The 9,069-nt window shown below is 38.5% G+C and overlaps 1 non-coding gene across 1 annotated transcript; it reads right to left on the minus strand.

The window, feature by feature from the left end:
- Positions 1-2,915: 2,915 nt before the first annotated feature.
- Positions 2,916-3,021, minus strand: LOC124525184 (U6 spliceosomal RNA). Its single transcript, XR_006965408.1, has one exon. It is a non-coding gene; the product is annotated as a U6 spliceosomal RNA (small nuclear RNA).
- Between the last annotated feature and the right edge of the window lie 6,048 nt (positions 3,022-9,069).

Below are 9,069 nucleotides of genomic sequence, written 5' to 3' on the forward strand. Positions count from 1 at the left end.
GGAGACGTTACTGCCCTTGTGGGGACGAAATCTCGGCTACCTGCCCTGCCTTTTGTTACTGCTTTAGCAGCGTTTGGAGCGCTTTGTTCAGCCTGGCAGAGGTGACTTCTAGGTTCCCCCATCAGCCTTTGCTGTTGCAGGCTGGGAAGCGGCCATGGTGTTTTTTTTGTGGTGTGGCTGGAGTAGTTATTTTCTGACAGTTTTCTTTCTTGCTAGGCTGTCCTTTCGCTGGTTTTTGGTTGGAGAAACAGGAGTTCATTTGTTTGTTTGTTTAATGTTGATTTATTTTTGAGAGAGAGAGAGAGACAGGGCATGAGTGGGGGAAGAGCAGAGACAGAGGGAGACACAGGATCCAAAGGAGGCTCCAGGCTCCGAGCTGTCAGCACCGAGCCCGATGCCGGGCTCCAACCCGTGAGCTGTGAGATCATGACCTGAGCTGAAGTCAGACGCTTAACCGACTGAGCCACCCAGGTGCCTGGGAGAAAGCAGGATTTAGTTGGAATTTCTTTTGTATGTTCCTGTTAGAATTTCTGGGTTGCTGGTTTCTTCTGTCTAGAATGCATGAAGCAAAACAGCTCCTGCCCCCCCCCCCAAAATCAAACTAGAAAAAAACACAAATTAAACAAACCCGGGAACCTGATCATTGTGTTGTTTTTCAGGTCCCGAGATCCACAGCTCATCTGTCTTCTCTCTATCGTTAAGAATTTCTTTATGTTTCTTCCATATGTAATGCACAGGTTTTTAGTGGTACTTAGTAAAAGGAATAAGAAAAAGTATGACTACTCCATCTTTCCTGTCATGGAAGTAACTTGAACCCTGTCATTTTAATGGCTAATGATTTTTAATTTACTGTAATGTGCATTTTAGTTTTTTTAGAGTAGACGTAAGACAAACACAAATTTTCTTTTCGTGTGTTCATCACCTAGTTAGGAAGGCACCATAGAATACGTATCAAGTAACCTGTGGCAATAAAGTTAGCATCACAGTCTCCAAAAAGAAATATGTGGACGAATATATAATATATACAATTCAAGGCTGGCCTTATGCTGTTGCATTTAAATCTGTACATATTGTGTAGTTTTTATATCTTAAATAGCTTGTTAGCTTACTACCAGCAGTCCATTTTATTTGGAATTAAAACCTTTCTGTGGACCTTAAGTAGCTACAGAAAAAGCAGAAATCAGCACTTTAAAATTGGTTTATTTTATAACTAAATGTCAACTAATTACTCCAATAAGTTGAAAATTCTTGCTTATATTAGCCAGAGTTATGTTCATTTTCAGAGAAAAAAATTCCGTGTCATAAAATCTCTCTCTTTCTCTCTCACCTCCTTGTTATAAAAAGTTAAGTGTTTCCTCATCTGGGTTTTACTATAGGAGTTGCATAAATGACCAGATTTATTAAACATAGACTTCTTGAGAGCATTCGGGAAAGTTTACAGTCTTCAGTCAGTAGACAACCGCTTATGGGTCTGCAATGCTTACTCTATGAGCCCCTGTCTGGGGCCATTGCCAGAGGCCTCCCCCAGGGAAGTGTTTGGCTCTGCCTTTTCTCAACCACTGTCTTTCCTTTGACTGGGACTGTGTCCAAGGCATGCCTAGATTTCTTGTCTTCCTCTGATCTCACCTCAGTCCATCACACCTCAGGAAATCCCTTTCTTACCTGTTCCTATATCTTTCTTTAGCCCTGGTCCACCAACCTTACCCCTTCCAACTCCAATTACTTCAGAAGTCACAGAATCACCATTGCTTCTACACAAATGTGGGAACAAAGACCTGGAGAGATTAAAGTGGTTTTGTTAGGACAGGCATATTAATAGTGAAACAGAAGATCAGAATTCCAGTCCTCTAACACAAAAAATTTCTCTCTTTGTTGCATTTTTATAATTCCCTTTTTCTCTTTTTGTTATATTTCTATAATCACCTTGGGGGCAAGGTAGAGGGGAATAAAATATCACTAGCACTGGGTGATTAATGATAAGAATTGACCCAAATCGAGAAAAGGAAAGCCATACATAGATGAATAAAAAATTACAAAATAACTCTTGTATCCTGTAATTCAAATTCCCTTCACATTATCTAGAAGTCAATTCACCTGGTGTCAGAATCTGGAGAGAGGTTGGATGGGGCTTCCTTCTACTGTTACAGAAGTAGTCTAAAATATATACTAGTAGTTGACATTTCTTGTGAAATAAATAAAGTTTTTTGCTTGAAAGTAAGAGAAAGCCAACTGAAAAAATGCCTGAAACAAAGGAAAAATCAACGGCTCGTATATTTAATAAATAGGTTTGAGGCATAAGGATTTAAAAGTCGTGGTCAGGAATTTATCTTTGTACAATTCTTGGCTCTGCCTTCCTGTGTTGGCTTAATTTCCAAATAGGATTGACTTTTAAAATCTTATTAATTTATTTATATAAGCAGCATCAGGTTTGTATCTTAAAATCTTAGACAGTCTAGGGGAATGAAGGTCTTTTTTCACAATAGTAAGAGTGATGCACATTTTCTGACTGGAACTACTAAGGTCACATGCTCATCTCTGGACCAATCTGCTGAAGATTGGAATGCTCAGATTAGCCTAAATTCCTAATACATTTCTTAACCCCAGAGATGGAGTCAGTTCTATTGAACTACATAAGTTGAGGGAAGGGTAGGAATATTTCCCATAGAGGAATATTGAGACACTATCAGCGAAAGAAGGAAGGAATGCTGGGAAGATAGATCAACATGTATCTATTGTCCACAGAGGAAGTTATAATCTGAGTAGAGAATGAGGTCAGGGGAAAATTAATCCCATAAACACCAAGACTTTCTTTGCTATCTCTGATTTAACTATCTCTTCTGAATTGGAGATAGGATCCTAAAGGTTCAGATTTCTCCCAAAATCTGTTTCAGAATTTTCCTGAAAATTTTCTCCTATCACATGCCTTTTGTGTTAAGAATTTGTGTGTCATCCTCGTGCAGGGCCCATGCTAATCTTCTCTGTATCATTCCAATTTTAGTATATGTGCTGCTGAATGAGCACATACATCACTTTTGTTATTAAAACTATCTCTTTTCAAAGCATGAGTCTTCAAGTTACATTTTTTTAAAAATGAAATTATTATTCAATTTTATCTTTTCTACTTTGTTTAACCATGTACATCAAGGCAATATGAACCCATTGTGAATATACTTACTTTATTCTAACAAAGTTACTGTGTAGGTAAGTTTGGGAGGCTAGACTGGAAATGTAACTACTTTTTATAAGTATTTTTTTAATGGAAAAATGAATTTCATGTTCCACACAACTAATTAACAAATGAACCAGTGGAATACAATTCATTTGCAAGCACACACTGCTAAGAAATCTAGGGGATGCATCAATGAACTTTAATTACATGGAATCATTTGATTAACTTAGTCTTCCTCCTCTACTCCAATAACCAGGTGTCTTCCTGAGCAAAGTTTTCGCAGATATGATCAGATGTACAAGTTGGGACAATCATGTTTATTTGGATAGATGACCTAGATATAACTATGCCTTAAACAGAGCTCAGTTCCCTTCCTGGTGAGTATGCGGGAGGTTAGGAAGGTATTCTCATGTACAGTGAATTGATCAGAAAATCTTGTTTCCAAACAGATGAAAAGATTTTCATGACTCTTAAGATAGGCACAATCTTTAAGCTGATGGTTTTGGTGTAGCCCTTTAAAGAATGCCTTTCTCAGAAGAGGTCTTCCCAGGTGTTAAGAAGAGCAGTGTTTGTGTTGGCCACTCTTGTGTGCTACCTTTGGTTTGCTAACATAGAAGACTGATGGCAGTAATGTTAAACTGCAGTTCAATGTTTTGGAGAGAATCCATCCATCCATCCATGCATCCATCTATCAATTCCTTCACTAAGTATAACACAGGTACAAGATTCTGAAAGAGGGGGCCAGCCAGGCCATTGGGCCCCAACCCTCAGGTTTAAAGGAAACTTGAATTTTGACATCTGATCAGCTAAACAAGTTCATGGGAATAGCATGAGGCCTCATCACAAAGGTTGACCCCAACTGAAATCTGAGGGATCCCAGAATGGTTAAACAGGAAATTGAGAGAGTAGCCTCAATCTGAATCTAAAAGTTGCTTGATTCCAAGGGAGGATCTCAGAACGTGGCATAGATGGTTTGATGGGAGAGTGTGGAAATGAGGACAAGTCTTAGGAATATATAGTTTGATGGGGGAGATTGATGTGTAAAGATTCATTATAATATCAGGCAGAGAGAAACAGTTGCTATGCTGGAAGTAAAGGCTTTGGGCTAATGAAGGATTCATGACGGCAATGACCTGAATTCTTGACATCGACTGTAACCTTGACAGACTTTGGCTCCTACCACCTCTGTGGTGAATATCTTATTCTGTGTGATTCCAAACGAGGGGAATTCCCTTAGCCCTGAGACCCACAAACTGGTTAATGGTTAATGGTAACTTTAGGACAAAAAACAAACAAACAACAACTCTGTATATCTATATATATCCATATCTATATATATATGTATATCGCCAAGAGTTTTATTAAGTAGTTAGGTCCAAATAATGTATTTATGTTATTTTTTTAAGTTTATGTTTATTTATTCTGAGAGAGAGAAAGAGAGCAAGTGGGGGAGGGGCAAAAAAAAGAGGGAGAGAGAGAATCCCAAGCAAGCTCCTTGCCCTCAGCACAGAGCCCAATGCAGGGCTTGAACTCACGAACCATGAGATCATGACCTCAGCTGAAGTCAGCCGTTTAGCCACCTGAGCCATCCATGTGCCCCAGGTCTAAACAATTTAAAATGTATAACATATTTATGTCCTAACAATTTAGTAGCTGTTAGAAAAAAACACACGTGCACTGGACAACAAAAAATGTTTACTTCAATTTTGAACAACCATAATTATTGACTGACAGATGGGTGTGCCTGTCAGGTACTACACCGCTTTTCAAATCTTGGTGCCAGAGAGAACACCCACCATCCTTTATTTGCATTCCATCGTGATTTTTACGTGGCCTTGGCTTTTTATCAGAGTACGTGCTGAAAACTCATCTTTACAAAGGTAGGGCGCTCTCAGACGGAGTGGAGCTAATGTCAAAGTTGTGAACTATCATAGATACTAATTCATGCAGTGTCTACAGATCTTGAGTATCTCTGTTTCTTTTACACATTTGAAACACCCTGTTGTGCTGTTGTGTTTGCTTAAGGGCTCTGTGCACAGTCCGGGAACTCAAACCTTAGCTATTTTTTCTCTGTTTATCGTGGTGATATCCATGCATTAATCCCCAAATCCTGTATTCGTGTTAGGACAAGGGGCATTCTGCTTAGTCAAAAATATAGGCTCAGAGAGTTGCCAGTAAACTGGATCAACATCAGTCATGTTGAATTGAGCTAAAACCGTGGAGATGAACTATCAAATCTGGAGAGGATAACAGAATACACTTATTACTTAAATTTAGAGTCAGTGTAGCTTGATGTATTTGTATTTTTCATGACTCAGAAGAACTTCCAAGTCTTGAGGTCCTCACCGTGATTATTCATGAACATGGTTCTAGTGAGTTCAGTGGTGCCCAGCTTATAGATTTATGTTATCAGAATGCCAGTTTTATACTAGCTGTACTATGCAATATATAATTTCTCTAATACCAGTAGTGTCAAATGGGTCTAGAGCTATAGAAAACTTTGGACTAACTATACTTTCTGGCAGCAGTGAAAGAGAATAAGACATAGGTTTGTGGGAATAAGAAATGCTCATGAAAATAAGGACCCAATAGATTTGCTAAAAATTTTTTTTCTGAATGGGATGCATATCAAGGGATTAATGTTTCTGAAATATAATGTAGTTCTTTTTCTCACTTAAGTAAATCTTGCCTTATGTTTCCCCACCCATGAGGTCCATAGCATTTGTTGGCTGAGGGGAAGACAGGTACCATCCAGAACAAAGACATCATGGCTGGGCTCTGAACCTCAGGAAGAATACTCTGGAGTCCAGATAGCAGTGGTTATCCAGTTTTAGTAAGCATCAGAAGCAGTTGTAGGGTTCGCTACGAGACGAATTACTGGGCCCTATTACTGAAACCCGTTCAAAGTTTCTGGTTTAGTAGATGTTGGGCAGGCTCCCAGAATTTACATTTCTAATCAGTTCCCAGGAGATATTGTCGCTGCTGATTTTCAGACCACACTTTGAGAATCACAGTAGTTCTTGAAAGTCAAATGTACTGAGAAAGATGTGGGATTTGTGAATTTCAGAGCTTTCATTTCCATATCAAAAGCAAAGCATAGAGTTCTAAACCTGGAGGGTTTTTGTTTTTTTTGTTTTTTTTTTTTTTTTATCACAGATCGATGTTAGTAGGCATTACCAGATGGGATGAGAAGTCCCCTCTGCTGATGGAGAAAAGTGACCAAGGGAGGGGAAAGAAGACAAAATGACAATAAAGAGACAGAATGTTTTCACCCTCTTTCCCCAGCACTTAGAGTTTAATTTAAATAGCATAAAATAACAGTCATTAGTTAATGTGAGGAAATTGACTATTATCTAAAGATGTTGTCCATTTTCTTGCCTTGAGAGGTGTCAGACCTCTCATAAAAACTCTGCTAGGATGTTTCAGGGTTCCATCCTGTTGCTATTAAATTTTTTTCTATGTGTAAAAATATTCTAACTTCAGAATTCCAAGGTACAGCCTCACGAACAGTTTCACATGCATGGGCAGTGGTGAATTCACTAGCGACTTTAAATTAAGATATCACTCTACTGCTGAATGCATCAGTGTTTTTCAAGGCTTTTAACTGTTAACAATCTTCCTTTTGTTTTCCACTAAGGACAAAAGCTGTATCCTTTTCGGCAGTGGGCACAACCCTGTAATGGTATTCCCTCCTGTTTGGATATGACAGATACCCTCTCAGGAACTAAACTCATTTCTGCACGAGGTACTTGAGACTTGGAGAAGTAAACCACAATTTATCTCCTCTAAATAGCACTCCCCATTTCAGAGCATGAGGCAGATAACCTCAATGTGAACTTTGCCTATGGATGTTTATCTACAGCCTCCAAGTAATATGGATTTATTCTGGTAATATACAGACCATTTTGCAGATAATGTCGAGAGCAAACATTTTATTACTGATTTCTTGTAAATTACACATGGCTGTGTTTTAATGGATTTTCCTTCCAAGCCTCAGTCTCATAACATGAGTAGTTATACAGATTTTTATTATGATCTTGAATATTGACTTTTAATTATACACTGGTTAACAAAACAAATAAGGCTGTCATTTCCATCAAGGGAGTGCTAAGGATAGAGGGTATCTTTTGACATCCCTCCTACCTTTCCATCCCAGTGCTACTTGCTTTAACATCACCCACACCAGGCATAAAAATGTAAAAATATCACATTACTTTAAGAAGGCCCTGGAGCAGTTTTTAATTATGTTTATCACGGAGGATACATGGCTTACAATAATGATGGTTGAAGGGCACCTTAGCAACTATATTCAAGGGTAAAAAAGGCTGTTCTGAGGGGTATATGAGATTTCCATCTCAGTAGAAGACAGACTGGGAAAAAAAAAAAAAACATTTAAATTGAAGCCAGGAAAGGTAGACAATGGAATGAACTTCCTAACCATAAGGATATCTGGGGAAACAAGTCATTAAAAAATCCAAGAACTAAACTCTACTCTTTGTGATATATTTGAGTTCTTAAGATGGCCTTATAGAAGATACAGCATCTCACCACAATGGCCCGAGTCTTGCAAATCCGAAGTCAGCATCTAGAAATGGTGACCCCTCTAACACTGCTCCTGTTCTAAGACTCAGTGAGCTCATCCTTGGAGATAAGAAGAGGTGGTGAGGAACTTCTATCAGATGTGTATATTTTTAGATTCTGTTTCTGAGTATGAGGGTTAAAGGCTTTTGAATCGCTTTCCTCCCTATTCAGGCAAAAAAATAGGTCAAGAGCTCAGTAAGACCAAGGAGATCAGTGGTTTATTTTTGTATGGCGGTTAGCATTCTCCTTAACCCTTTCTCCCAAGAATATCCTGAAATATATCCTGTGAGGAAATACTAGTGGTGACAAGAAAGTCAGGATATCGAGGTCTAAATGAGCATTGGTTGTTTAATAAATCTTGGTGGGAGATATGGATGAGGGAATGAAATATGAAATTGTGATAATAGTGTAGTTGGGATCAAATCAGGTTAATGTATTTTATTGAGAACTATAGAAAATCAGAGTAAAGAAGCACCTCAGAAATGAAATTTAGTCCATTTTTTAAAAAGTAACGGGGCAACTGAATAACATGCTTTTTCGGTCATCTGAATAATAGTATCAGAACTGGGCAATAAAGCCAGTATGAATGTGTTTCCATACATTATACTCTTTGGGGATGCTAGTTCTCTCTGCAGCTTGTCTTATGGAAAAATCTAGAGGTTTTTTTGTTTGTTTTTGATTCCTATGCACTCTCAACAAAAACAGCCAAAACCTTAAGCCAGTTATTTAGCTCAATCTGGGAAAAATAGAAACTACTTGAATGTCTGACATTATATTAAAATTCTTCCATTAATTCTGGGGCCACCCGTGCCAACTTGGCAATGAAGTAATTAAGATTAAGTTAATTACTTAAAAATATTTTCACTACAGGGATGCCTGGGTGGCTCAGTCCGTTGAGCATCTGATTCTTGATTTCAGCTCAGATCATGATCTCACAGTTTGTGATTTTGAGCCCCGGACGGGGGATAGGGCTCTGTGCTAACAGTGCGGAGCTTGCTTGGAATTCTCTCTCGCTCTCTTTCTCTCTGCCCCTCCCCGGCTTGCACGCGGTCTCTTGCGCTTTCTCTCAAAATAAATAAACATAAAAATTTTTTTTCACTACAGGAAATAATTTTGTCGCTTTTATAAAGTAACATTTCCACAGATGGTAGCTAGACAAGAAAAGTTGTTGCTGGAAATACGTATCAATGACTCGATGAGTAAATGGGGTCCTTTAATTTGATCAGTTGTCTGTTTCTTGACTTGTTGTTTGAAATGGATTGAAATCCTCACCATAGTGATAAAAACTGCAAGTCCATGGTCACTCTGCATGGAAAATG

The sequence above is a fragment of the Lynx rufus genome, unplaced genomic scaffold (genome assembly GCF_022079265.1).
Source record: "Lynx rufus isolate CCGP_SWC_20201006 ecotype Redwood Valley unplaced genomic scaffold, mLynRuf1.p SCAF_4, whole genome shotgun sequence".
NCBI lineage: Eukaryota > Metazoa > Chordata > Mammalia > Carnivora > Felidae > Lynx > Lynx rufus.